The sequence below is a fragment of the Myotis yumanensis genome, unplaced genomic scaffold, assembly GCF_028538775.1.
Source record: "Myotis yumanensis isolate MYYU_CA2020_CCGP unplaced genomic scaffold, mMyoYum1.0.hap1 SCAF_3, whole genome shotgun sequence".
NCBI lineage: Eukaryota > Metazoa > Chordata > Mammalia > Chiroptera > Vespertilionidae > Myotis > Myotis yumanensis.
In genome coordinates, this window is record NW_027223754.1 from 89,851,193 (window position 1) to 89,860,196 (window position 9,004).

The following is a 9,004-nucleotide window of genomic DNA, read 5'->3' on the forward strand; positions in this document are numbered from 1 at the left end:
TACCAGTCACACTCCATTCACCCCTGCAGACAGTCAACATTTCACAGGAACATGATTCTCTAAGTACACATGATCCACTCAGTAGAAGACTATTTGATGAGCATTTTGTTCATTCATTTTTCTCACTAAAATAAAAGGCAAGCATTGGAGTTAGGCTATAATTCATCATATATAGCCTAAGTCCATTTTAGTCCATTTTTTATAGTTGTAGATTCTGAGAAGCAGCTTGGGCAGTAAAAGTTTTATGGACGAATGAAATCTGTCCTCAACTGTGTTCTGGGTCTGGTGGCTGGGTCCCTGCAGGGGTGAATTCTGGGTGCCTGTGCCCCTTCAGAGAACTTTGGTCAAGCAAGTCGGGAGTCTGCTTCTGGTCTCCTCCTGGCCTGGCCTTCGTGACATGAAGGGTTTTGGAGTGGAGGCATCCGGAGGCAAGTCAGAGATACATCCCAACCAGTGTTCTGAGGGAACTGGCAGGGGCAGGACAGTGCAGAAAGATGATACAAATCATGTCTCTCACAGGGGAGATTTGTGGACCGCCACAGGACTGTGCCTAAGAGGAAGGAGTGACGAGGGAGACAAGGAAAGGGCTATGTCCCAGAGCCAGTGGCCCAGGAAGGGCACCTGTCTGCTGGAAAAGCCCAGCCCGCATATGTCAAGAGCAGGATGTGTGGGATACTCAGCTGTGTTCTGACTTAGCAGCAGGCCAGGCCTCGGTATTGGATTATAGAGTGAAAAAGAAATCGCTATTGATTATGGAGGGAGATAAGGAAGCAATCTATATAAGCAGTAAATAAATAGAAGTCCAGCTGTCATCCAAGAAGGTGGAAACGATCAACTCTTTCAAATGCTTATTTCCTCAACCTTCTTGCAGGCTCTCGCTGACATTGATAACACAAGCTGCTTGCTGGTTTTTAGGAGTGGGGGATGGGAGGCATTCTTACCTTCCTCTGTGTTTCTCCAATTGAAAGCATAGTTCTAATGCAGCCAAATGTCACTCGGGCTTGTGACGTGCAGTCGTTGAAATGGATTTTAGGCCCTGTACCAGACATATTGACCATTTGACACCCTGGGCTCCATCTATCACTGTTACTTGTGACTTTCCCCATCACTTGGTTGACTTTATAAATATTTGAAGCCCAATCACCCTGCACAGCAGCTCTGCAGCTTTCCCAGTCCTCTCTACTCTAGCACTAATCAACATTTCTGAACCAAGAAGTTAAGGAAAAATAGCCTCTGGGATGTCTGTAGTTTTTCTACTCAACTTAATCACAGCCTGTTTTCTTTCAGATCTAGCATGTTTTCTTTCCCCAACTTCTATGGATCTGTAGATCCAAGCTAATTCCTGTGCAGTTTAGCTGTGAATTTACCAAACTGGCTCTTTATGGTAGATGAACCTTATGAACCAAGAGTAAAGTTGCTGGGGCCACAATGCAATGTCAGTTGTGCTAACTCCCTACTCACACCATTGTCAATTTATCCAAACAGCTTTCTCACAGACCAAACAGTGAGAGCCTTCTTGCACACTGCTTATGCCATGCTACCCAACTCCAACCAGGGCACCAAGGGGCTGGCCTGCACCCTATTCATGCAAACAGAGATGCCACTCTCTCCCTGCTTTGTGGAACAGGTCTCCTGTGGGCCAACTGCAGCCTGGAGCCAGCCAACCTCAGTGAGTCCAATAGTAGCACCATCCAGGCCAAGGGGTGGGCCTCCAGGCAGAGGTCAGGTAAGAGAAAACTGTCCACCTCAATGAGGCTAATGTCAGGTGGCTGTAAAAACAGAATGCCACCCATTACTTGTCAGAAGCCATGTGGATGGGTACTTGGGCTGCCTTCAATTGCAGCAGAAGTTTGTCCTCTTCAGAGACCCTACCCTGACTTAAAAATTCCTGTCTCAGCTCATGCTGCCATGAGGCCACAGTCATGGTTAGCTGCTCTCAACCCATGGACAAATGTCCTCTAAGCAGTTGGTGCAGCCATGAAGAGCCTGGAGTCTGGGACCAAGCTTCTGGGGTTCAAATCCAAGGTTTCTATCTTGAGCAACTGGGTGGATGATGGCTTTGCCACTAATGATACATGGCTTTGGACAACTGCTCCAAGCCTTGGTGCCCCCATTTGTAAAATTGGGAATAACAATAGAATTGGTGGAGAAGTTGGTGAGGGTTAGTTAAAGCATTTAGAACAGAGCCTAGCACAAAGTATGCATTTATTAAATAAACTAGAGGCCTGGTGCACGGATTCATGCACCCATAGGGTCCCTTGGCCTCGCCTGTGGGGATTGGGCTGAAACTGGCTCTCCAACATCCCCTGAGGGGTCCCAGATTGTGAGCGGGCATAGGCCAGGCCAAGAGACCCCACCAGTGCATGATCGGGGCCACGGAAGGACTGTAAGAGGGCTCCAGAATGTGTCCAGCCCAGCTAGCCCAGTTCCGATCAGCCGGACCCCAGCAGCAAGCTAACCTACCAGTTGGAGCGTCTGCCCCCTGGTGGTCAGTGCGCATCATAGCGACTGGTCCAATGGTCAAACAAAGGGTTGGACACTTAGCATATTAGGATTTTATTATATAGGATAAAGGGCTGAGCAAAAATCATCCCCTGATGGGTGATCAGCCTGCTCCTCTTTCTGGAGAGGTTTAAATTTGAGGATCGTTCCCTGGAAGTTGTTGTCTGAGCAAAAGCTCTGCCAGGCTGAGGCCCAGCTGTTGGAGAGATGGGGGTGGGCTGTGTTGGGGTATCATTGAGCAGCATCTCTCAGCACAGCACTCAGTCCCTCCTGTGGGGCTTCCTGAGCAGTGCATGCCTAACACTTCCTGGGAAACGGCCCCAGATGGAGCAACCCAACCTGTTCAGAAAGGAATTAAATATTGGTCTCCAGCTATAGCTAGTCATAAACACAATTGTGCAGCTAATAGGCACTAATAAGCATGTTACAAACCCAACTTCAGCGATGCCTCAGCACCCTCCAGCGTGTACGCTGGTGTCAGCCAAACAGGCGCTCTCATGCTTGCAGATGTGGGGCCAAAGCAGTGCAGCATTTCTCAGCTGGCGCCTGTAAGCACGTCTTTCCAAAGCACTTGGTGGCAGAGAGCCCCCTCCACAGACACTCAGCTCCTGCCTTTCACCTGTGCACAGGGCCTCGCCCTCCAGGTCCCTATGATGTACCAAATGGCTGCGGTCAACTATGGTGAGTTCCTTCCCGGCCAGCCAGGTGTCTAAAGTGAGAGGAACCTGGGAGCAATGCAGCCTGGAGAGGAGGCCAGGTGTGGGCTGAGTTCCTCTGAGGCTGCCTCTGCTGTGCGGTGTGTGGAGTGAGGAATGATCAGGGTACCAGGAAACTCAGCGAGGACAGTGAAGAAGCAGATGGGGAAGAGGAGCCCATTTCATGCTTGACATTTCCCTCTGCACTTTGTAAATGGACGAGTTAGTGTGAAACCAAAAAATGTTTGGACCAAACCCCTCCCCCGGAAGGTATTCCCTTAAAATGAATATTGCTTCACCGTTTGGTGTTGAGAAAGGATGGAAGATTGAGAGTTGTGTCTAAAAGGCTCTCAAGAGCATGTCCACACTGAAAACCATGGTCCTGAAATACCACCATTCGGCCTGCCCCCCGCCCCCGCCCCCCCCCCCCCCCCCCCCCGCGGCCTGATGGCCACTCCTGTCAGCAAGTGCTGGGCAGCCCCCCATCCTGGCACACTGGTGTGTGGTGTGGACACTTTAGTGAGACCCTAGGAGGCAAAGGAGAAAGGGACCACACCACCCTGCCCCACACATCTCCTTCCCCCTCATTGGCAGGCTCAGCCCCCTCTGGCTTGTGGGACCAATGATGTTCTCATCCAGGAAAAAGTCAATGCGATTTAAATGCGTGTTTTAGGAACTTTGGCATTGAGAAAGCTTGCTATTCCTCCTGCTTTGATTCCATGCAGGACATTTTATGAGTGCTTAGTGAATTTACTTGTTTATTCGACCAGTAACTATTACTAGCAGTCAAGTAATTTGGGCACGGAACACCATCTACTGGATAAGTAAATATACTTTTACAATGTGCTCTAGTTCTCATTCCCAACACCTGCCCACTGCTGCTATGACAAGCCGGAGGAGCTGTCAGCTGCATGATGGCTGGTGGGTGGGGATGCTCTTGTTTCTCCTAGCGTGCCCTGCACAGTACCTGGCACAAAATAGAGGCTGAAGTAAGGAGTATGACCCATGCCCCTGTCTTTCCCCACTAAACCTAAGATTTTGCCTTAGTGGCCAGCCAGCCCTGCTGTCCCCCAACACGAGGGCCCAGGCCTCCCTATCCTGATGCCAGCTCTCCCTGGCCTGCCTGGATTGCTCCATGTTACCTGCCCTACTTGTCCCATCGCTGTGTCTGGACGCTGCCTCTGCATTCACCAGCAACCCTTGCTGAGGCTCCCTGTCCCTGGCTATCTGTGTCTGCTGCCACCTGTCCCATCATGGGCTGCTGAAAACATACTCTGCCTAAGGGTTTGGACTTGTCCTTGACCAGCCATTGCCTTTGCCCACAAGCTCCCAGTTGTCATATTTGTTTATGTCACAGGGTACAAATTGTCTGCCCCCAGGTCAAAAAATCCTGCCTGCTGGATTGTTGTGTTAAAAATTAGAAAATTTCGTATGACATCTGGGGTTTTAGCTTTTGTTCAAAGAAAGGAAGATATGGCACAAAGAGCCTAGGTCCTCACATGGACATAATAAGCCAAGATTATAATGGCTGCCCCTTTAAAACAGGGTCTATAGCTTTCTCACACATCATAGTCCCACCACGCCCAACCACTGCAGGCCCTGTGATGTAAGCCTTGTGAGGGTATCTTAGAGATTCTAGATTTTGGATCAGAAAAAGTAACCATAGCCCCAATAGTCTTTGGCCTCAAACTGCTTCCTGAGAGTGAGGTGGACACCCTGTTAATAAAATGTATTGTTTCCACTTCTGTGAGTTGGCCCTTCCCAGGGTCTGGCACTATTTGGCTCCCCTGGCTACTGGGACAGATCTAATTTCCCGTCCACTGAACTTCCAGGCCAGTTCAGGACCCTGTGGGCCATCAGGTGGGAGTGCTGGAGCTGCCTTACCTGGGAAGTGCAGGGAGTCTACTCCTGGTGCTGCCATGTGACACAGACACCCCACTGAACCACACTGAGGCACACCTCACAGCCAGCATTATCCATGTCTGGACCTCTAGTCTGAGGAGAGCCAGGATGGAAGTGTTCCTGCCCAGGTAAGCAGCTGTGTTATTGTTGTAGGGGGCTCTGCAGCCTGATCCAATTGGTCAGGCTTGGATTAGAGAAACCAGGTGGTCTCATTCAAGGGTCTATCCTTAAACATTTGGCCAACTTGTCTAACGTACCCCTAGAGGTTAGGCCAAGGGGGAGTCACCCTAGAGTTTGGGTCCATTTCAGAGTCATTGCTGACTAGCTCATAACACAGGCTGAAAGGAACTACTTTCCTGGGGTCTTCTCAAGAAGAGCTGCCATGCCTTCATAGGGCCAGACTGGAGCCCCGACCCTCACTCCAGCTTCATGCCACAATTGGTTTTCTGGGCAGGGAAAGAAGGTCAGTGCAATTACATTGGAAGAATGTACCCTAAATCTGATCACATCCTAGGAGTACACAGCTGTCATTTTTCCAAAACAAAAGGGGTAAGATAGCTTATGTAATTGAAATACAGCTATAATTCTAATTGGCAGGCAAATTAAGGCATAAAAATTTAAGACTAAGGTTTCTTTCTTTCATCTCTAAGTAAATCGAGTTGAGCCTTTCTTTAAGAAAACCATATAGGTAAAAATACAAACTGTTAAAAAGTTAAGTGATAGTGCTAGATTTTGCTTTTCTAAAGCAAAACCTATTTGTAAAACTTATTACTTGTAAAGCAAAAGATTCCTCATTCAGCATCTTTAAATGATAAACTTCTCCTTTATATTTGAAATCAGAGTAAATTTATAACTAATTTGTAGATCAGCATTAAGTGAAGCCTGTTGTCTGAGGGCTCATTTTCAGCACGTGGATTCTTCATGCTCCTTCCCACTGGCCACTTGGGCCTCCTCTACGGACCAGGCACTCAGCCATGCTGAGCCAGAGGCCTTGGCCATGCTCCCTTGAGGAGTTAAAAATAAGTTGTTTTTTTTTAAAAAGTCCAGGCACTGGCATAAAAACACCCAAAGAGAGACCCAGTAAGTTAAAGACCAAGGTCTAAAGTGGTATCTGGCATAGCAAGGGCATCAGAGCTACCATACCTTCACTGGGCCAGACTGAAGACTTAAGATAAAGCCTATCTCTCCAAACCAAATATTTGGATCCCAAATCAAAACACAAAGACTGGGTATTTCCACAGATCTCTCTGACATACAGCAAAAGCAATGCTAATCTTTTTGTTATATTTGATAAAAGCTCAGTGAAGGAAGAGGAGCTTTCAATGTTAAAAGTAGAAAGAAGAAATTTTTCAGAATGGTGGTGGAGTAAGTGGAAGCTACACTGACACTTTCCCAGGAAGTAAAAGACTTGTTCTTAGGACATTGAGATAGAAGATGTAAGCAAGTGGAAGAATATACCGTGTTCATAGATTGGTAGAATTAACATCATTAAAATGTCCTGGGGAGAGAGGCTCTTCCTTTCCGCCTGGCCGCAGCCATCAGGTAAACCACGATGGGCGCTTACAGGTACATCCAGGAGCCAGGGAGGAAGAAGCATCCGATGTACTGCGCTTCCTTCTCCGGTGCGCCGCTGGCAGTACAGCCAGCTCTCCGCTCTCCACGGGGGCCCCGCCCCATCCGGCCTACAAAGCGCGCAGCTGGGCTACAAGGCCAAGCAAGGCTAGGTCATATATCGGATTCCTGTGCGCCGTGGTGGCCGCAAACAGCGCTGTTCCTAAGGGTGCGACCTACGGCCAGCCTGTCCATCACGGTGTTAACCAGCTGGAGTTTGCTCGAAGTCTTCAGTCTGTCGCCAAAGAGTGAGCTGGACGCCACGGTGGGGCTCTGAGAGTCCTGAATTCTTACTGGGTTGGTGAAGATTCCACATACAGATTCTTTGAGGTTATTCTCATTGATCCATTCCATAAAGCTATCAGAAGAAATTCTGACACCCAGTGGATCACCAGACCAGTCCACAAGCACAGGGAGATGCGAGGGCTGACATCTGCGGGAGCAAGAGCCGTGGCCTTGGGTAGGGCCACAAGTTCTACCGCACTATTGGTGGTTCTCGCCGTGCAGCTTGGAGAAACTGCAATACCCTCCAGCTCCACCATTACCACTAATATAAGTAATGTTTATAAAATTCTTACCTAATAAACAATTAAGGACAGTCAAAAAATAAATAAAATAAAATGTCCATACCACCCAAAGCAATATAGAGAGTCAATGCAATCCCTATTAAAATATCAATGGCACATTTCACAGATCTAGAACAAATACTCCAAAAATTTATATGGAACCAAAAAAGACCCCAAATATCCATAGCAATCTTGAGAAAGAAGAACAAGGTTGGAGGGATCACAATACCAGATATCAAGTTATACTACAAAGCCTCTGTGCTCAAAACTGCCTGGTACTGGCACAAGTACAGGCATAGATGAATGGAACAGAATAGAGAACCCAGAAATCAACCCAAGCCATTACACTCAACTAATATTTGACAAAGGAGGCAAGAGAATACAATGGAGTCAAGACAGTCTCTTCAATAGATGATGTTGGGAAAATTGGACAGATATATATCGAAAAAAAAGAAACTAGATCACCAACTTACACCATACTCAAGAATAAACTCAAAATGGATAAAGGACTTAAATGTAAGCCACAAAACCATAAAACGAAGAAACCATAGGCAGCAAAATCTCAGACATCTTGTAGCAATATGTTTATAGATACATCTCCTAGGGTAAAAGAAACTAAGGAGAATATAAACATAAAAACAAAAAGTGTTTGCACACCAAAAGAAACCATTAATAAAACAAAAAGGGAGCCCTCCGGGAGAACATACCAGTATTTGGCAATGATACATCTGATAGAGGGTTAATATCCAAAATACATAAGGAACTCATACAACCTAACAAAAGGAAGACAATCTAATTAACAAATGGGCAAAGGAACTAGAGAGACATGGACATACAGATGACCCAGAAACATGTGAAAAAATGCTCAGTCTCTGATCATCAGAGAGATGCAAATTAAAAGGACAATGAGGTTTCACCTCACACCTGTCAGAATGACTACCATCAACAAATCAACAAATGACAAGTGCTGGTGAGGATGTGGAGAAAAGGGAACCCTAATACATTACTGGTGGGAATACAGACTGGTGAAGCCATTATGAAAAGTAGTATGGAGTTTCCTCAAAAAATTAAGTATGAAACTGCCATTTGACCTAGTGATTCCACTTCTAGGAATATATCCTAGAGACCCGAAACACCAATCATAAAGAATATATACACCCCTATGTTCATAGCAGCACAATTACAATAGCTAAGATCTGGAAACAGTCCAAGTGCCCATCAGTAAGTGAGTGGATAAAAAAGCTGTGGTACATTTACACCATGGAATACTATGCAGAAATAAAAAAAGAAGGATCTTTTACCCTTTGAGGCAGTATGGAGGGACCTAGAGAGTATTATGCTAAGCAAAATAAGCCAGTCAGAGATAGACAAGTATTACATGATCTCACTCATATGTGGAATCTAATGAACAAAATGAACTGATGAACAAAATAGATCCAGAGACATAGAAGCATAGAACAGACTGTGGACTCTCAGAAGGAAGGTGAGGGAGGGAGGGAAAGTGGGTGAGTGGGAAGAAATCAACCAAAGAACTTGTATGCATAGATGCATAATGCATGGACACAGACAATAAGGTGGTGAAGACCTGGGGCAGCGGTTGGGGGGTTGAAGCAGGCTGGAGGAGGTCAATTGGGGGTGGGAGAAGGAGACATGTGTAATACTTTGAACAATATTTTTTTTTAAATAGAGAGAAATGCAACCTGGTGCAGAAATTTGCCACAGTCTTTC

At 46.6% G+C, this 9,004-nt stretch overlaps 1 pseudogene; it reads left to right on the plus strand.

The window, feature by feature from the left end:
- Positions 1-6,651: 6,651 nt before the first annotated feature.
- Positions 6,652-7,261, plus strand: LOC139005053 (large ribosomal subunit protein eL15-like; annotated as a pseudogene).
- The last annotated feature ends 1,743 nt before the right edge of the window (positions 7,262-9,004 follow it).